At 36.4% G+C, this 20,973-nt stretch overlaps 1 protein-coding gene across 2 annotated transcripts in view; it reads left to right on the forward strand.

The window, feature by feature from the left end:
• The window catches only part of LOC149650684 (uncharacterized), a 163,471-nt gene that overhangs the window by 84,237 nt on the left and 58,261 nt on the right, over positions 1-20,973 (forward strand). The gene's annotated exons all lie outside the window — the stretch shown is intronic.

Below are 20,973 nucleotides of genomic sequence, written 5' to 3' on the forward strand. Positions count from 1 at the left end.
AAAAATCTCCCATATTACCCCAATTACTCACTTAAAGCGTCTACTAATGCCCACGCTTTAGTCTCGAACCCCACTCGATCCTTGAACTTTCTTTCGCAAATGTTGCTGGGGGATGTTTAAGAACATCGCGATCCAAAGCACGGATGAGAAGAAGAGAAGAAGAAAAAAAGCGTAGCTATCCTCGTGCCATCGCTTAATCCTTTAGCTACACTGAAACTGGCTCGCTCTTAATCCTTGGGGGTAACTAAAATAAGGAGTTTCTATAGATAGATCTTCCCAATCCCCGCGCTCGTATCTTTAGGGTGCCAGAATCTACTCAAAACGGAATCGGAACAACTCTTAATAGCTTTTTCCCCGCATGATTATCTTCGCTTTCACATAAGATTGATTTGATAATTTCTGAAATTAGCGAAGACCTTTGCTTGTTAAACTGTTTTAAAGCTAAAAACATTCTGCCACTTCTATGTAGTGTAATTCCTTCTCTTCAGTTAACTGGAGTTCATCTTCATTCTCCTTTAGTTATTTACTCGATGCAAACACCCTTTCGCTCGCTGTACCTCATTGAGAGGAAGGGTATATAGGCCTTGTAGGCTAAGCTAAGGCTCAAGGTTTCTGGAGTCTCTAGGCTAGCCTATAGCCCGAATGTCTCTAAACGTAGTAGCTCGTGGCGGACGCTCGGGTTTTATCTCGCCGTTGCGAGGCGCGTCAGTCGATAATCTAGTCATTAGCGGTTGGTAGGTTATTAAAGAAGTCACGCGGTCATCTATCTAGATGGCGACTCGATCGCTCGATGCCTTAACCCGTAGCAAAAAGCCGAAGCAAAAGAGAAAAAAAATTGGAAGGGAGACCTTAAATAAAGCAAAGGCGTTTGCCAGGGTTTATATTCGATAGGAGGTCGATTTTTCCGTTAGGAAAAGAGAGTCGGCTAGCCCTGAGGTTGGACAAACTCGGGGGTCGTAGATAGAACCCCCAAAAGTGTGAAGGTGTAATTAGCCCAGAGTGGTTTCCCATTTTGAACTCTCCCGGGGATCGACGCGTTGTTCTCGGCGCATACCGGAGAGCGATCAACTATGCATGGTATCAAACTATCAATGAAAGTACATAGTTTAACACAATATACCCCAACCGATAGAGAGGCGCGTGAAATGACCTGGGAATTGTGTACTTTCATCCCTCCCTCTCTCTCCCCCCTCTCCCAATCTCTCCTGTTTTAACGATGTTAGTAAATAACAATAGTTTTACTCATAAAATAAATTACAACACAAGGTTCAAAGGGTGCTTTGATATTCATTGGCCATAACGTCACTTTTAAAAGGGAAGGCTAAGGCTGTATGTTATTGGACGGAAAGAATGCGTGGATGAAATTTTATTAACTAACCCGAAATGCGCAAATTTGAATAAACACTATTCAAACAAAAGAAATATTTGCGACGATTGATATTTTAATTAATAATGTCTGTAATTACTCTTAATTTGTTATAATCAGTAGCTAATTATAGCCATTTAAATTAATATATCAAATTTACACTCTGATTTTATTAAGTAACCGAAAACGTGGGAAGTTGAATAAACACGGTTCATACGAAACCGAAATTTGCGTCGATTCATTTTTTAATTGGTAAAATCTGTAATTCCCCTTTATTTGTTCCAATTACTAGCTAATTATAAATAATTAAATGAATATAACAAATTTACACGTTCAATACTCATGGAGTATTTAGGAGTTTATATATCTGTAATTACTCTTAATTTGTTCCAAGTACTATAGCGAATTGTAACCAATTAAATGAATATAACAAATTTAAAAGTTAAATATTCATGGAACATTTACACGTTCATATTTATAGTTGCAGATGGCCCCCTACCTTGTTTCTGGCATAATTTAAGCCCTCGTAATAACGTGTAAACTTTCTAACTACGCGCTTTGGTACATTACCCAAGGTTTAAGGTGCAACATATATTCAACCATGATATCCAATATTGCAAGCGCGTACAAAATAACATAAATTTTCAGTTTTTATTTCTTTTTTTTCCTTTTGCTGGCGCGCACGCTTATGGTGTTGTAAAGATAAATAAGCAGCCATCTGAAGAGGCAACGAATTTTGCACGTCAAAATTATATTTTACGAGCGATGGTTTTGCGGAAAAGTATATCATAACAAAACTGGGTTAAATTCGAAATACGTTTCTTTTTATTTCGTTTACTTTATCAAAGGGTTTATTTAAATTTGGGTTATGACACTTTTCAAGTCGCGACAAAATTAGCTCATAGGTATGTGTGAGAAGATCAAAGGAGAAATGGTGTGAAGTATATACAGTATCGTGAAGTATCTTTGGTTCAGGTACGATATTATAATGTCTATTCCCATAGGGAGTTGCAATCCTACTAGAGAACATAACATAAAATATGTTTATAAGATATGTTCCATAAGTATGAGAATTACGCTAGAGACTTACAGCTCGAGCTAGTTCGAGAACGACAAGCGAGAATTGACTATACACTCGGTTAGTTTTGCAGTCCATCTTCTCCGATTTAGTCTGTACATACTAAGCCTTTGATAGCGCCTCACCAGGCGTCGCTTTACCTCGAATCTATGACCTACCTCATTCACTTCATGATAGGCTCTCAGTAACCAGTGACAAACTTATGGAAGGTACCTTATAAATTTAAGATAAAGTTAATTGCGCAAATTAAGTAAATATTGAAGAGATATTGGGTCGGACTGGGGAGAAGCGGGACTAAGTCCTTATGAAACGTTATTGGTCCTAACTTCATGGACGCCTTCACCTTATAGCTTTGAGTTTTCTCTGCGGTGCATTCGAAACGTTCAACGAAGCGCGACAAAGGGGTAAAAGGGAGGGGGGAAGGTACTGTTAGTATTTTATCTCTTTTCGTCCGTTACGTATGTAGTTTGACCTAGTTCGGGAGAAATTACATCCTCTATACCGACGTACCGTAATGCGTAACGCTTATTTGTTCGCGTTATCAGAATTTATTAGTACACCCCCAACCCTCTTACACTCTTATACAAAACTCGTTTCCTTACATATATACCTACCAACCATCGAACCTTCTTACCTGTAAAAATTGAGCGTACCAGCATGCAGATAACGATATTCCCAATGTTATTTCATTTTATTACCCGAGTCTGAAAACCTACAAAATTTAACTTGGGACTCTGTCTGGGATCTAGCACTTTTTTCCGCGGTGTAAAACTAAAATAAAGGTGTGGTGGTTACTTTTAAGGAGCCTCTTCAATATCCTGGGTTGAACAAATATTAGCAGACGAATTTTGCCTGAATTTTACTAGAACTACTTTCTAGTATTCTTATTCTTAGGTTATAATCAAGGTGAAAATAAAGAAGGGTCTTTTCGTAACTTATATACATTCCTGGGGTTTTTTTTTTCTAATAAGGTCGCACGGTCGAATAGATTTTCCCACCGATGGTCTTGACGTTCCATTACGGGGTCGTCAAGACCACTCCCTTTCACCGGTACTGTATTAGGCCTTGGCCGGAACGACACTGAACCTTTTTTTGCTTCCCTTCTTTATTCAGTTATACTTTCTTTGGTTGAGTAGTCTACTTTTTAAAAGAAACGTTTGTTTATTCAAAGTATCTTTTATTTTTAATTCAATTGTATAATTCCGGAAACCGTTCGTTCCGGTGTTCTTGTTTTCATTTCCGTTCCTAAGGCTTTAAAACTGCATGGCTGTTTTCTTTTAAATCTGAATACAGTGCTTTGTTTTACTGTGTATATATTTCTTTTGCCACGTTAATCTAATGAGATACAGGCTAATTGCATTTGTAAGCGACTGCGACTGTTTTTACCGAATGTTTTTCCTTTTTAATGTTTTGATTTTTTTATGCCTTGCAGTTTTAAGATAAAACCTCTTTTTGTAACTAATTAGCAGAATGGATTTTAGATCTGCTTTTGCTTGCCTAAGTACTTAAGCCTGTGTGGGAAGAATAGGACAACGTTTCTTGGAAATCAAAATATTCCGTGGAAATAGGTCATAAAAATGAATCTGGCCAACTGTCTTACCTACAATATTATTTGAAGTCATTGAAATAATGATACATTAAAGGCAGTATGAAGTCTTATCTAAGGGAGCTACCGCTACTTTAGAATAACTTCTTAGAATATTTCAAGGAATTTACAAATCATGTTTTCAAAGCGTTACTGTCTGATAGGCATGAAAAACTGAACATTTCCTATTATAACACTGCTGCTTATCTCGTACCAAAAATTATGCAGGGTGTTTCTGATAATTCTGCCTTAAATAAAGGGGATATGTGTACTTCATATCAAACCGAGTGGGAAGTGTCAAAGATCACGGGGTCTACAACATTTAGTTTGAAACTAAACTTCTTGACCGGAATATTCGATATCAACCTTAAGTTTAGGGGAAACTTATAATAATTTGCAATTTTAATCCTTTGATGAATATGTTTGAGATGGTGTATCTTGCGTCGATCAAAAACCATTATTTTTTCACTTACTCCGTTTGCATTTACACGAATTTGAGGCATGAGGAATTTTCCCTCTTATTCCTCGTGACATTTTATCTAATTGATCATGTTTTGCGCGCGCATTTTGCGTGGAATGCAAACGTTAATATTCGAAATGATGTGGTGCGCGCGTTTCCGAGGTCCCATTAATCATTTATTCATATTTTGGTGTGGCGATGAGAAAGGGCTCTCTCTGTGTTGTGTTTTGTGTTCGGCTTTCAAAAGGTTCCTGCGATCGAAAATGACCACCAGAATCTTACTTGTTATTAATAGTCGTCATAAACTTTGAATATTTATAGCGGACCCTCTTTTTGAGATAGCATCGAAGAAAAATTCCGGGTTATTATATTTTGGCGAAATAGAAAAATATTTAATATATTCAATAAACAGTTAAGATGGATCTTTTTGACCTATTGCAAGACCTTAGTATTTTTTAGCTAGAGAAAGGGTTAAGGATATTTTTTGGAAGGAGGGAGAACTTATTAAGTAATTAATATTTTGAATTGAAAAAAAAAATTCGATTTGATGCAACCACCTTCCCGCGTGTAAAAATAGTAATGACCTTAATTAGGTAAGCCGTTTAATAAGCTTGTCGTACAGAAACTGAATAATCGATAAAGATGAAGGAGAAAAAGGTGCTTTTTTTGATGCCGAAGAAGTGCGAGCTAGTATAATTAAATGAAAAGATTAATTTTTTTACAGTCCTGATTGTTGTAATCCCTAGTATTAGGTATAGTTGGATAGAGAAGAAATAGGGCTATTATATGCTCTAAAAGATTTCCTTCTGTTATGTTTACAAAAGCTTCGCTATATTTTGTCATAGATGTTGGATAACTTTGGGTTTATTCACTTCCGTTTATATTGAATATACAAGAGAGAGACACTGAAAGAGAGAGAGAGGTCTGGTGCTTGCTATGTTTTCTTGTTGAGTCTCCTTCTTCAAACAATTACCCCTTTGGCGCTTTTAAATTATGCTAAAATAAACGGCTTCATAACACTCTTTTATGTAAGGCTATATTCTTTCCCATCTATTCTCCACGCGTTTCCGTAGCCGCCGTTCTCTTAAATACTAAAAATAGGTCAGACCTTTCCGAATCTACTGCGGGGAAATTATCTGGGTCGTGATGCTTGCATCACCATCAACCGAGGCTTAACTCTGCCCGACCGTACATGTATAAGGCGAAAATTTGAAACGCCAATGTGTTAATGTAAAACTTTGACAAGGTGGCAGTTCAGTCTTCCTTCAGGAACGTTAGAAATAATACTTTATTAAAGAATTAAATTTCTCTCATTTATTGATATGAAGATATTCATTTCAAAGCTTTTGTTGAAACTGAAAATGTAGATAATGCGGATAGACATTTAGGCCTACAAAATTTACGTTGCCAGCCGTTTTTGATTCTCTATTTATTCTCTCTAAATTCGTTCGTGGTTTGAATTTACTTTGATTTATAACAATTTGCATACAGAAGCACTTTTCCAAAATTTAACATCTCTCGATGGTTTGCCATGTGTTTTCCCCTCAGATATTCTCTCTCGCTCTCTCTCTAGCTGCATCTCGGTTGTTCCAGCAACCGTAGGTCAAGGCTTAAGCTGCTAGCCTCCGAATTTCGGTTCATCCCGACTTCAAAATAGGTCATAACTTCTAACGAAGTCTGGCTCGCCGCGCCTTCGATCGATCCGACTTTTAGATAGGGAAGAGTCGCGGCTCTCTTTCTCCCAATCTTCCTCCCCATCCTCTTCCAGCCTCTTCCAGCATCCATTCCTCTGCGGATCTCTTCGCGTTGTACGAAACGCCTGGGCTACCATCGCCTCCAATTTATTACAAAACATAGGCCTAATACTCCTCCTACTACAGTTTACAGGTTTTTGGGTAGGAAGCTCGTGGGAGGAGGTGGGCCTCGGCGATAGATGGAGTAAAATATAGAGCGGTGGATGAGAAATAGAGGCCAGGGTATTACTGTGGAAACTCTGGTTTTAAGTATACGCTTGGTTATACGAATCTTCGAACGTGAGGAGGATTTTTCCCCAAAATAGGAAATTGGGTGTTGGGAAAAATTGGCCTGGGTATGTGTGGCTGGCTATATTGTAGTTAAAGGAATCGAACGACGCCTAACCCCGAATCAACCCTACGTTCAGTTCCTATTAATTAGGTTAAAAATCCTTATATAGTTTTAAAACTTGGTCTATTTAAGTTTGTTTACTAATAGGTCTACACGTTTCAGAATATATCTTTAAATTAGTCAATTGATGAAAAATTAAATATTGCTTTGAAATTTTGCAAAACACAACACAAACAATATAACACAATATTCATTCTTATTGTGACGTGTTAGTCGTCGCACTCTTAGAGAACGCTTTTAATACAATATTTTAATATTGAATATATTACATCTTCAAGACTGGTTTAAATATTAGATTTAGAATGTAAAAGAATTAAAATTTATGCACCTTTAAATTGAAAAGATCTTGTACAGTATTCTTGTCGCCTAGCTCGAGTGGGTCTCAACCTTTCCCTTTATAAAATGTATATTGCGCATTTTTATATCCCTAACGTTCTCTTTCGGTAGAAAACTCCAAATTTAATATTTCTGGGTAATGAACTATGTAAAAATAAAAAATAAAATGTGGAAACGTATAAGAGCATCGTCGCAATATCCTCCACTTTAAATAAAACTTTAAGAACAAAGCTATATATATAGGGAGCGAGGTCGACAAAACTATATACTTTTTTCCTGGTTCAAAACCTCCTTGCACCTTCTATGCCTTGTTTTAGGAAATAAGGTGCCACAACGGAAGCTGCAAAAAAATAAGAGAAATAATAAAATATATAAATATCTTTACCCCATTTGTAGTCTAGACTTATGAAAATTTGCTTTTCAAATTTTTGCTTTCGACTATATACAAAAAGAAGCTTAAGTTTCAACCTTAGAAGTGGTAGGTATTAGCGAAAAAAATAGCTCTACCACACAGAAAAAGTTACTGATTATATGGTTGAATTTTAGTATAGCCGCGTACTTAATGCAACTTGCTGTGATTTTCTATGGTTTTTTGGCTCCCGGTTAAATATTAAGTCGTTTCAAGGAAATAATTTTCATAGACAACTTTAAATGAATTGAATAAATCTATAAGTACAATTATATTTTTTCATTTATCGTCTGCTAAACGTAATTATTACGTAAGATGCCTTTAAATGATGGTGGACTTGCGCAACAAATTTTCTACGCCTTCACGAGTTACCAAACCATGCCTTTAAGGTGCTTGCTTACTTATTAAGAATTACGACTTCCAACTTCTTGGACACAATTAAACTTTTATTATCGAGTTAAAAATGACTAGGATTGGAAGTTTGGGTGAAGAGAAGCTTCGAAACGTAAGTACGTCTTGTTCATAGTCTATTTGCTATACAGTCTGATTAGCTTTTAAACCCTTGGGCCCCGGAACCGAGTCCCGTGCAATTGTCCCGGATTAAGTCAACGGTTCCAGGCAACGAATTGGCAACCCCTAGAATGGGTAGAGGGAGCTTAAAATAAAGCAATGGGGAATTAGCCGAAGAAGCTTAACGATAAATTGAAGGGTGAGTATTGGATTCCACGCTTGCTTGGTTTGGTTTGTTGCTTCCAAACTAATCCGGCTCATTTCAAAAAGTTTTCCCCCGTTTTTATTCCCTCATCGTTTTCCTACAAACCTTTTTTTCCTTCACCCGTTTTTAATAAAAGATGAAACTCAAAATTAACGCCTGGATAAGGTGAATACACTTCATTAAATCAACCGAAATTATCGATTGTAATACTGTTGAGGTTTAACTATGAGTATATTATAATTTTAATTGGGGAATTATTTAAATGAGGTTGTTATTAAATAATAGGCGGATTTGTTCCTTGGTAATGCTCAGTTTCTGACATTTAAACCAAACAAATCAGTTTCTCTCTAATTAGGGTATATACTAAAATATCTGAAAATACAAGCTATACAGGGTGTTTCTGAAAGGTCTGTCAGCAGATAAGGGGATGTTCTTTAAGCGTATTTTGAGTCGAAAATGTTCTATACGATTTTACCGTCTGGACCGCTGTTTTCAACTTAAGTTTATAGTATTTTAGAGTTGCCCCCTTAATTAAATTAGCATTGTCTTTCAGTTTCTTAATACTCTGAGTAATCTTAACCTGAAAACGGTGGTCCTTAGAGCAAAATGTCATAGAAGTAACATTTTGGACTCGAAATCACCCTGTGTAATCTCCGCGGAGTTTGTTTCACAGAACCTCTAATCGAAATTAATGATATTGGCGGATAATTAAATTCCAATCGTATTTTTAGACAAAGCTTAGGACAATCTCATGTAACCTGCAGTATACGTTTTTTACCATCACAATACAAGTTTAAAACTCTTGTCAAGACTTTGGGATACTTCATCTGTAAAAAATGGTAATTGGCGCAATAAGGGTATACATTGTAGCCTAAAAAAAGTGTACAGTGTTAGTGCCCTCAAAATGGATGGTCTATAGGCATACAAATTATCTGTCAAACCCGATTTTCAGCGGATCTTTACATCGTGTTCTCAGTAAGTGAAAAAAAAAATTATTTAATCCCTTAATAAAGCTTAAGAGAAACTCTATAATGGTTTAACACCAAAGCCCGTAGCATGCCCTTTTAGAAAATGGTACAACGTATGTATGTACGTATAATATTATTTTCCAACCTTCCTTCGCTTCGATCTCGCAAAGGCTTAAGCGAACTCTGTTGTAAGAAAATCTTTCTATGGGAACTGTTGAATTTTCGTTGGTCCAGGCTGATATCGATTTTTAACCTTATTTATTCATAAAGTCTCAGGGAAGGCTGATCGTCTTTGCATAATGCTTCGCTTTACAGCCGCCTTCTATTATCCAGGAGGCATTTTTCTTACGGAGAACTAAAAAAAGAGAAAAAATAGTAACGTCACTTCTTTGAAATAATTTAAGAGAGATTCTATAGCCTAAAAAAAGATATAGGAGCAAAAATTGTTTTACTAAATCCCTGTAAAATATTTCGGGAAATGAACTTTCTATATCACGAGTATCTACTTTCAAATTTATACATAACTTGATACATGTTTTTGTAATATAGCAAAGTGTGTCGCGGGTATCGTTTTAAAATATATATCTCATATATACAGTAAACAATTTATAATTTTTTTAGGTTAAAAGTAAACAAGTGTACAATATTACTTCGTGTAAATACAGGATGTTTCTGATTACTCTTCCATAAATTAAGGGGGATGTTCTTTGGGCGATTGTTTTATAACAGAAACCTTGGAAAAATGTTTTTATTCTTAATTGAATGATGTATTTATTAGCTGTGTCTTTATTTACCAAGACACTTATAAGTAATTTAAATTAAAACCATACATAATTGCTATTGCTCGTAAGTTTGTAATTGAGGCTACCTTGAACTTTGTAATAACTATTGCAAAGAATTGTGCAAAATATCTGAACCACAGGCACGTACACTTTATGAAATTCAAAGAAAGAAAAAAAAAGACTAAACCAATGATCTTTAAGGACTTATTTTCGTAATACCACCGCTTTTCCGTCTACGGTTCTTTGGACCGGGGATGCAGCTTTTAAGGATAATCTGCTAACCCTTTATTTTTGGGTCCAAAAAAGGAGTTTATTTCTCGAGGAAGGCATTCATAGACAAAAGCTGCTTCTGTAATATATGGCATTTTCTTCTCTTTCTTTCTTTTGCACCACTGAGGGCCACATGAGTTTGAAGAACAAAAAAAAACTATCGTAGTTGGAGAGAGAGAGAGAGAGAAAAACCTATGGGCTGTAAAACTTTGACGGGCTCATGAATCATCTTCTTAATACCGCCTGTGAGAGCATTTTTACCTCGTAAAAAACTTGGAGAAAACTGGGAGGGGAAAGAAGAGAAACAAAAAACTAATACACGATGAAACTATATTCTTTCATACACAGGAAGAGCCGTGACCCGGAAAAAGGGGATATTGCTATATCTTGGGTTTTCGTAATGGCCTTAGATACAATATAGACAATGATGTTTAATATTCTAGTCATTTCTTTTGAACTTTGGGGAGCAATTCTCTAGTCACTCGAGTACATTTTTTGGGGTAAATTCTTAAACAAGAGATTATAGCTGCAACGTAGAATTAGACACTTGTTCGTAGCGTTGAGGTGAAAACTTTTGGCAAGAAATGAACTCAACGGGACTAAGCCTGTTTCTAACCCAAAATAACGCGTAAGATTAAAGAAACCTAATACCCGCATTAAGTTAACCCGCTGACCTCTTTAAAACTAGGAAATATTCTCAGCCATTAACACATACGTTGTTTGTTAGAACCGTCGTAATTTTGGAAAATCCCACTAAATGCGTTAGCTTAAATCCAATTTATCCGAGAGACTATAGCGGAGGGATATTTGCACCTACTCCCTTTTCCGCCTGTAAATCTTAAGATTCTACAGCCCTAATTCGGTTCTATCCACGACTAGAGTAGTCTGAGTGTGCTTGGAGAGATCTAGGACTATTACAGCTAGGGATTGAACCTTGGGTTGAAACTACTGAGTGCGCTTCAAAGTTTCTCCATTGTTTCAATAGACTTGGGTTTATATTATTTAAATTTTTCGTCTGGCAAGGCTTAGACATTTGATGATTTTCTGTCAATTCTACTTACAAAGGGCAGTTTAAATATTCCTAGATAGGAGAGAGGAAGGGTTGCTTACAGAAGGTGAGCCGATAGGGTAGCGAAAAGCGATGATGCTGAACAAACAAGCGGAGTGTCATCGATGATAAGGGCCACTGGTACTAGCTACCTTGGAGAGGGCTAAGGACTACAAGCAGCCAGAAAAAAACTGAGCCAAGCCTTTGACTATTCTGTGTGACGGTTTAGCGGATGAAATGGATTGCCTTTTTTTGATGGGCGACACGAGAAACCTATAAACGCTTTTGACGAGTATCCTCGTGCAGTATCTCCCCATTTTCTCAATCGGTAGCCGAGTTAGTCGGCCTAGGTCTTTTCCGGTCTGTTCAGGATAGACTATACTATAGAGAAACGTGGTTGCTTGGTAAACCCTCTTCCGAAGAATTCGATATCGGTTCGTGTCGCTTCTCGTTAGATTTTCCCTGTCCGCAAGATTATGTAAAGACTCGGGGACTATAGAAGGGTTTATTTTCTAAATCCGGATAGCGGCTACCATCGTGATTGCTGTGTGCGAAAGCCCAGGCTTAATTCGGGTATGTTTCGACCATACCAATGAGAGATGCACGTTGGAGCATCTGAGGACTATATGCCAACATCAGTAACTGCTTGAGAGGACTGACAAACTTTAATGAAAGGCACAAATAAAGTTAAACACCATATTATTCTGAAAACTAGTGCATGCTAAATTGAATAATATTGTTTTGTTTATTCAAATACCTGAATATCGCTTTTAAATATTATTCAAGATGGACACGTGCTGTCCTCGCAACTATGGACAGTTTTCCGAAGTTAGGTCTACGCGAGAAATCCGTCTAGGCAAATTTCAGTATTGGCTGAGTGCCTCGAAACACCCATCCGCTAACTAATTTCCAATCAATTTCTGATTAACGGTTGGGGCAAAATGGGGACTAAAATGGTACTCGGCGCGGGTCGCTTGAAAATCGAGCTAAAGTCAAAGTTATTTCTAATTGATGAAAAGGGGTACGTCGGGTAACGAAACCAATTAGTGTCCCCATCGGGGTATAGGCGCTGCTAATGAATATAAGAAAATGAAAGGGCCGATCAAAAATTCATTAGAAAAATAATTCGACGGAGCTAGGTCGTTGTGGCTATACAAGCAAGGAAAAGTAGGGTTCACCTCGAACACAATTTTTCTTTTTTCGCCTCGAGCTATCGCTGTGAATCATAGACTGGCTCTTTACGCGGGCTACGCCAGCCTCATTCCTTTCTAGAAGGGGTCCATCGAACTTACTTCATGGACCGCACGTTTCCATCTACTGGGACTGAAAGATGATTGAAGCTTTGGAGATATTAGGCCATTTTTCTACAGCAAAACCCAATTGTAAAGGGAAAACATATCCTTTAACAGGATGTATCGGTAGTTGTTTCTAGAGAAAATGTACCAGAGGCGTCATCGGTGACGTTTAGCATCACCCTGAACACTACAGACGCTGATAGAAAATTAGTGATTTTTTTTAAACGGCTTTTAGTGAATTCAAGTCCCTTTTCGGATATAAAGTCCGCTGCTTGGTCCTTGCTTTCTAGTTCTCTTGAGCCGCTCTTCTGTCTCGCTTACCCGAAAGCAGGCTGTACTCTTTCTCTTCTCTCAGGTCGCATTATCATTCATCGCGGAATAAATCAGGCCTCAATAACCTAAATGGATGAATGGACGATGCATATTCAGTGTATCGAAAATATGTCTTTTCGAGACTCGCTCGCTCGCTTTTCAAATCGTTTCATCGGAAGGCCTTTTATTCCGACGTCGCTTACAAAACTCTAAGGGCTTTATAAGTATCGTACGGATTTTGGTGATGGGACTAATATTAACCTGGTCGGCTTGCTAGATGGAGAAATTTATCTAGAAATATTTTGTAATCAAACACGGGGGGAGAATTCGTGCGCGAGTACCGGCAGGAATTTTACCCGAGCCGTTTTTCGGAGTAGATATTACTATTATTATTTATTCCGTTGTATTATGGGGGTTCTTAAGTGAGATGAGTCCTTGGTAATTGTTAATAGTTACTCGTGCTGGGTTGATAATGGGCAAGAAGTTGCCTTTTCTGCTAGTTTATTGTACTTTTAATTCCTTTGATCTTCCTGTAGGGCAGGTAACTACCGTTTTTTAACACAAGGAAACTGAACTAAATAAAAATCCACTCTATCTTCCACAAGTTCCTTTAATGTGAATACACGCGCGCTTCTTAACAAATTTAGTCTTTGCTTAACATCCATCTTCTCTTAGAGGGTCTAATGGTTGCTAGAAAAGATAGACGATCTTTAAATTTACGAGCCGGCTGCTTGCCTTTTGAAACGGTTTAAAAACGAGCTCCGGAGTCAGCTGCAGATTTGCTTGGGTTTTTCGTATTATAGGTCAATGACCTTATAACCCCTTACGAAATCTCTTGTTTTTTTTACTTCCTAAATCTCGAATCTATAGCGAAACAAAAAGATGTCGTGTACCGATTTTTCGAGGTTTGCTTCGCTGTCGAATCATTTCGTCGACACAATTCGACGTGTTCAAAAAAATTCGCTAGGCCTATATTCAATCAGAATCTCGTTAGATATATCAAGAAAGCCACCCACACATAAAGTATCCTTGCTGGCCAATTTTCTCCAACTATTCCTTGATTTTTTGGTTTTCAGCATCGCCTGGTATTATCTAGAAAAACCAATTCTTTTCTTTTTTCACTTCGAATCGTTATTTTACTCTAGCCCAATATTTTTCGGGCGTATTCAGGTGGTACCGTTACATTTTTGAGAAAGTTGATGGCTTTAACGTAGTGCGCGGACAAGTGTTGCCAGTCACTTGTGAGTGAGAACTATGTAGTTCTCTTCGATTCAGTGATAATTCCTGCAGGAGATTCTCGAATAACAAATTTTAAAAATATACTTTTGTCGAATTTAGTATCCTTCAATAAAATGTATCATTATTACTGGCTCGCTATAGGTTTAACTGCGAAGTTGGGCTGCACTTTGTAAGGCTTTGTAAATCCTCCAGCGAACCAAACTAACTTTGCAGTGTTGTTGAAATGGGAGTCAGTTTGATGTCTAGCGAAGGAACCATGAATCTTTGAGAGAGCTTAAAGAAATAGAAGGAAAGGAAGAGAGAGAAAGAGAGAAGAAAAAAGGTTGTGACAATAAGAAAAATATTATCTTTTAAGCCACCGTAGTTGCACGCTTTGCCGAGCGTAGCGCCCTTAACGTACTTTACAATGACTTTTTAATGGCGTCAAGTTTCTTCGGGCGGTTTTCAGGGGTTTTTTTTCAATCCAAAAACTTCCTTTCCTACTACCAGAAAATGGGGATAAAATCATACTTGACTTTCAGATTTTCAAATTTAAATTAGTTTAATTTAAAAATAACGTTCCTCGAGTCGAAAAGAAAAATAAAATTAATAACTAAAACTTTACCGTAAGTTTCAAATTCTTCCAAAAAATACTTTATACTTTATATTTTTCAAGATTTTAATTGTAATATTATTCTACGAAGCTTCAGTAAAAATATTTTCAGCTCCGGTTACATTTTCTAGCTAGGAAAATTTTAGTCTATATTTTTTTAATGTAAATTCCGTAGTTGAAATTAAACTCCCAAAAACTAATTAAATAAGACAAAGCGTCTCGTCGGTCCTCATTCTAATTCTTAAGCCGAATTCGGTTTTTCTTTCTTTCTTTTTATGTCATTTGACCTCGTTTCCAAACTCATTGTTTCTCGCTTAAGCAAATCTGAACATTGACGATCGATACAGCACATTTCATAAAGTATTCCATTTGTACATATATAGGACGATTTAGAGTCGAAAATGTAACTTTGCCACTGCTTTCATGTTATGTTTGGAGTGTTTTACGGACGATCCCTTTAAGTAAATTAGCATTGCGTTTCATTTTCTTAATTTAATTTCAGGGATCATCCGTAAAACATTCGTGCCATAACTTGTGTCCCTAAGTGGAAAATGTCATAGAACATTTTCGACTTGAAATTGTGCAAAGAACACTGACCATAATTGCTCAAAGACCTTTCAAAAACACCCTGTATATAGGTATAGAACAAATATGCTGCGTAAATTCAATTTTTCAGAAAATAAATAGACGAAATCGCGGTGCTAAATTAATGAGGTTAATTGTTATTTGACCTACAAATAATAGACCAAACTATTGAATATCAATATCAATTAATAATAAAGAATCATTGAAAATTAGTAGGGAAATAATTACGTCAGTATCAACATTTAACAATCTATAACAAAGTCTTTAAGAATTCTTCTCGGGCCTCGTAGAACCAAAAATTGTACATTCTCTCTCTCTCTCTCTCTCTCTCTCTCTCTCTCTCTCTCTCTCTCTCTCTCTCACTACGTGTTGTCTTCAATAGAAACTGATAAGGAATAATGGAAAGTCGGAGGGCGGGCGCCGCGTTGTCCCCAATTAGCTGCTATAGAGAATCAGTTTAGCGAAACGAGGAATCTAAGGTGTGTGTTTTGTGTCCGAATACGGTTAAACGAATCTTTTATAGAGAGCGTAACACTCTCACCCCTTAGGCGAAATAATAAACAAGGAAATCTCTCTGTTGGAAACATTCGGACGGACGGACGGGCGAGCTAGGATTCCGAATCGAAAATGGCCGCGCTGTAACCGATTCCGTGGACTAGCTTACTACTCGTTTTGCAACAACGCGCGCCCCGTTGTATAACGATAAGACCCTAGCCTTAATATTTCAAGTTTGTTTATCTCTCCTTCGGCGGAGCTGGCCAGAGTCGATAGCAGTTATACACAATGTGCGTTGCCGGTTTCGGTATAGGCTAAGGCCTTGCTCTATCTTACTATAGTCCCTTTAGTGTACAAATTCATTTGTACAGGGTGTATGTAGCATTCCATTTCGATACAATGAAACTGTTAATAGATCAATAACACTCAATGGTTCAAAACCCGCTACTTGGTTCCATAACCTCCAAAACAGATTTGGTTATCATTTAAAAAATACATCAATAACTGCACCAACCAGCACCGAAATTTGAAAATTTATTGCGCCAAACCTTCTGAAACGATACACAAGCTTGAATCACAAAATTATACTGGTTTTCCACCCTGTATAAATGAATACGCGGAGCTTGCTAACCCTTGGTGAGCGTTTCTTTCATTCTGTAGCTCTGTCTTCCTTGTACTTGCGATGTCTTCCTACGCTTTCTTCTCCTCGGCATCGGAACATCGGAAAGATTTACTGTGGAGCGTTTTTTTCTCTTTACCAGTTTCTCTTTCTCAGGCCGTCCTTTCTGGCTTCTAGCTTTCGAGTTGATGTACGCTATTATCCCTATAATAAATATATTCCGTCTATTCTTGGTTTTTTTCTTCTTCTCTGTATCCTACTATAGTAGATGTTACAGTTAGGGTTAGAGGCTGAGCCTCGTAGCAAAAGCCAACGACGAGACCCGCCTGAGTAAACTTCGCGCGTACGCTCCCGAATGAAAGATTCCGCGAACGTGATGTCTTAAAGGAAACTCTATTTCTTAGAAACTTGAAATGGCTTCATTTAAAAACGACCCGCTTTTATTAAATTATGTTTCACAAAATTTCGCGTGTACTTCACTATAAGAGTTAATTCAAGAAAAGTCTCTAAGCCTTTTTCGAGTCACTTGATCACGTCAGAAAATGTAAAAAGCGTGTTTTATTTTGATTCGGTTATATTAAAAATGATTCATTCCGGGTTATATTCATTCCCAGTTAAATACTGCCACCTAGGCCTATAGTTAATTATTCCTAATTTGGCAGGCGATTTCTATAGAAAATTAGTTTCATTAAGTTAAATATCTTTATCCCTTTCCAAATATGAAATCTAATCCACGCCTCTATTCACACAATGAGGAGTAGTAAATTACAATGAAATGCGTAGGAAGCGATTTGTAATTCTAGACTCAACTATTTATAGCAGTGTTTGGGTTTAATTATAAATAATTCAGGAATACATACAGCTATTAGGAATGTCTACTATGTTCATTTGAATCATTTCTATGCTCGTTTTGTGGGCTGGAATATTAAAGTTATAAAAATATAAAACATTTAATTACTTTCAAAATAATTAAACGCCTTTGAAGAGGAAAAGATATTACCACCTTATTAATTAAGTCCTTGCAAATACTATTAAATTTTCTATAATTAAATTTTCTATAGTTAAATAGAGTCAGGCACGTTTATATTTAATTAAAATCTGCATTTAATTTTCTTTTTAATACTACCTGCACCGCGCGACAGCAAATGGAACTCCTTTTATCGCGAGGCATTTTGTGCATCTCTTAATTTAAGAAATATGATCTTGTACCGCGCGGGTTTGCTATAAAAGCCCCGAATCTGTCGTTGACAGGTCGATTTTACGCTCGAGAAATACTTTACCCGCTTGATATACACAGGTACGTCGATATATATTTCTTATAGGTAAAGAAAAAAAAAGAAGAACTTTGAAGCCTCGAGTAAAGCACTAGAGGGTCTTAAATCGCTTAATTCCTTCTCAATTCTACAAAGGCTTTTATTTTCCTTCGCTTCATTTTTTAATACTTAAAGAGTAGTTAAAATTTCACCATGATGTTACATACACGATTATGATTGTCACAAATTATATTGATTGGAAACATAATTAAAGGGTTCTGGCGTTAATTATCGGTGTGAAAACTATACACTTTGGTATTTGTTAGATTGTTTAAGGTGGATAACAAAATATCTATCATTGAGGGGCTAATTATTCGAGACTCGTGCCTCAGTTAAATCTATGTGGACGTAAATCCAATTGAGGCAATGATTAACATAGTTTTGATGTATATGTTAGGAAAATCACATGGTTTTGATCTTAAAATATGGAAAAATCACATGGTTATGATCTTAAAATATGGAAAAATCACATGGATTTGATCTTAAGATGAAGAAAAATCACATGGATTTGATCTTAAAATGAAGAAAAATCACATGGATTTGATCTTAAGATGAAGAAAAATCACATGGATTTGATCTTAAAATGAAGGAAAATCACATGGATTTGATCTTAAAATGAAGAAAAATCACATGGATTTGATCTTAAAATGAAGAAAAATCATTAGTTTAATCTTGAAACTATTGATAAACGTAGAAAAAAACAAATTTTAAAGAGAAGTTAATGGAATGAGTTCTCTTCCAAGAATCTTGAGTTTCCACGGCATCTTCATGAATAATATACCACTTTCTCGTTTGCTTCCCAAACTCCATTATTGGTTTGCCCATAAGTATTCCCAGAAATAAATTAAGCCATAAAACGATCTTCGCGTCTTGGTGGAATACTTAATAATCTATGGTTTGCTTATTCGAGCTCTCTTTGTTTTTTTTGCAAGATATGGATTTCCAAGAAAATGACATTTTTTCGATTCGTATATGTACCGAAGAATTTTGTTCCAATATGTAGTAGGTATATCATAGAAAATAAAAACCATACCATCTTTTCTCGGTGCATGCCCATTTTCCCTTCGGGTTTGCGAAAACTATAGCATCCCCAAAAGTTGATCCTTTTTTTTTGTTGGCGTTGTATTATATCTAGGCCCCATATGCTTCAACAATTTTTGGGCTCCATTCAAAATTGTTGTTCAGGGAATATAGTAAGATCTATTTTCTTTGGAAGCCTATGCCTTTCTTGGAAAAATATTCATTAATGGCTTTTGATATACTTTATATAAAGATAGTGGAAAAATGTTTCAAAGTTGAAGAATTTTGGACTCAGGGGATTTTTCCACTGCGTCATGGTTTTAATATAAAATCGCGTAATATTTCATTCATAACGATTAGGCCCACGCAGCTTACGGGAATGCGTGCTTGTTTAAAATGTTGAAAACTGAATGCTTCAATGCCAAGTTGACCCAATAAATAGTAAATTTAAATTTAAAATTTTTATTTACTTATGTTTGTTTGCGAGAGAACTTTGTATAGAGCGTGAAGGTTTTTGAAATTTATACAATGAAATAATGTAATTTCATAGCACTATAACAGAGATACAATGAGTTTACAGCCTTTGCTTGTGGTCTAAGGTAACGCTGTAACGATACCCTTTAAAAGATAGGTCATAGGTTAGGTTAGGAATAGGTTACGTCAGACTTAAACTACACTAAAATATATATTTTTCCAACACTTTTCTAGACATGTTTAACCCCTGCACTTAATTTATTAGCAATTTAGGACGCTATTGAAGCTCGTCTCAAGCAGCCCGTCCCAGCTGCTCTTTGAAAATTCATAGCAACACGACTGACGTGATTCGTATCGCTTCAGTTATCGATCTAATATTCAAAATCGCTCCGAGGGAAATTAAAGATTCTTTAGAGATAACGCTTGAAACGTTCGCAATTTAATCCCAAAGTAAAAAAATATATTATCTTCAATAAGGAAATGTAGTAATTAGGCTTAGCGAAAACGGAAATTCCGATTTTAATAAGACTGCCTTAAGCCTTGGCGATAGACTGCTTATATGTAATTGCGCCTAAAATTATATAAGGAGTTCTATTTGAACCATCGCGTGCCACCGTCTTGAGACGAAAATTGGAAGCGCGGGGCCGCGATCTAAAATCCTCGTTTGACACGAATGTCCATTACAAATTTATTGTTCCTCCACGAATCATTCGTCAAAAACCTCGGAGAAGCTCATTATTCGCTTTGAAGTTCCGCATTAGTATACGGAGAACCTGTTTCGAATAATAGCTCGCGCAGCACCGAAAAGGAATTATCATAAAAAGGTTAATGGATAATGAGGTCAGGTTAGCGCCCATTATTATACAACTTCTCAATCCGTGAAATTGAATTTTTACCCTGAAGTTCTGCATGAAGAGTCTGAAGTTATTAGATAGAAGTTGAATCTGGACTTCGAGATCTAAAACCACCAACCTCCCCTTTGAATACTACCAAGTTGAAAAGGAAGGGGGGGCGGACTATGAGAAATTACGACTATTTATTAATTTTTGAAATATAAAAGGTATATATAAGTTGAACTCCGCGTCATTTTGATGGCACTTGGACTCGACCCGGACTCGGAAACAGAGTTGGACTACTTAAGATTTGACAAAGAATGACATGGGTTCAAACCTTCCGAGTTCGAAATTAGATTTCACGGACTTATTCTCTATTTTAATTAATTAAGGAAGGAGGGATATGTATTTGTCAACAACAACATACATTTCTCCTTAAGGCTAGGAGCCTTTCTAGTAATAGTTATTCAATCAAAATATTTAAATGAATATTCCATATTTCATTTAAAGTTAAATGAGCAAAGTTTCAAATTTAGAAAATAAATTGACTTAATCAATGGACTAGATTTATCAATTTTAGAAGTATAAAGTGAAAGAATACTAATTAAAACTGTTCAATTTTGATATTATAAAATAAAACTTTGGTATGTTCAAAACATATACTAAGCCTATATTTTCAACCGTATGTTCAACAATGGAAAGATTAGTATAGCATTTCTTACATGATCTGTACAAATTTTTGTTAGTTCCCTCGAGAAAAATACAACACTAAGGTACAAAATTATGGCGAAACAATTGGATACCTTCCCCATGGAACTCGCTATACCACATACCAATGAAGTACACTATTTTTTATGTTCCCAAGTTGTAACTTTTACACCTATTCGCTATAACTAAGCTTATAAAACACGAAACTACACTACACTTAGAGAAACGAGCTGTATTCCCAGAACTGTATATAGAATGCAGAAGTATCAGGCTAGCTTATTCGTTTCTTCCCTGGTGTTAGTCTCGACGCCTACAAAAAAATATAT

This window comes from Phalangium opilio, unplaced genomic scaffold, assembly GCF_054372755.1.
Source record: "Phalangium opilio isolate 3A_F unplaced genomic scaffold, DU_Popi_V2 ptg000082l_1, whole genome shotgun sequence".
Taxonomy (NCBI): domain Eukaryota; kingdom Metazoa; phylum Arthropoda; class Arachnida; order Opiliones; family Phalangiidae; genus Phalangium; species Phalangium opilio.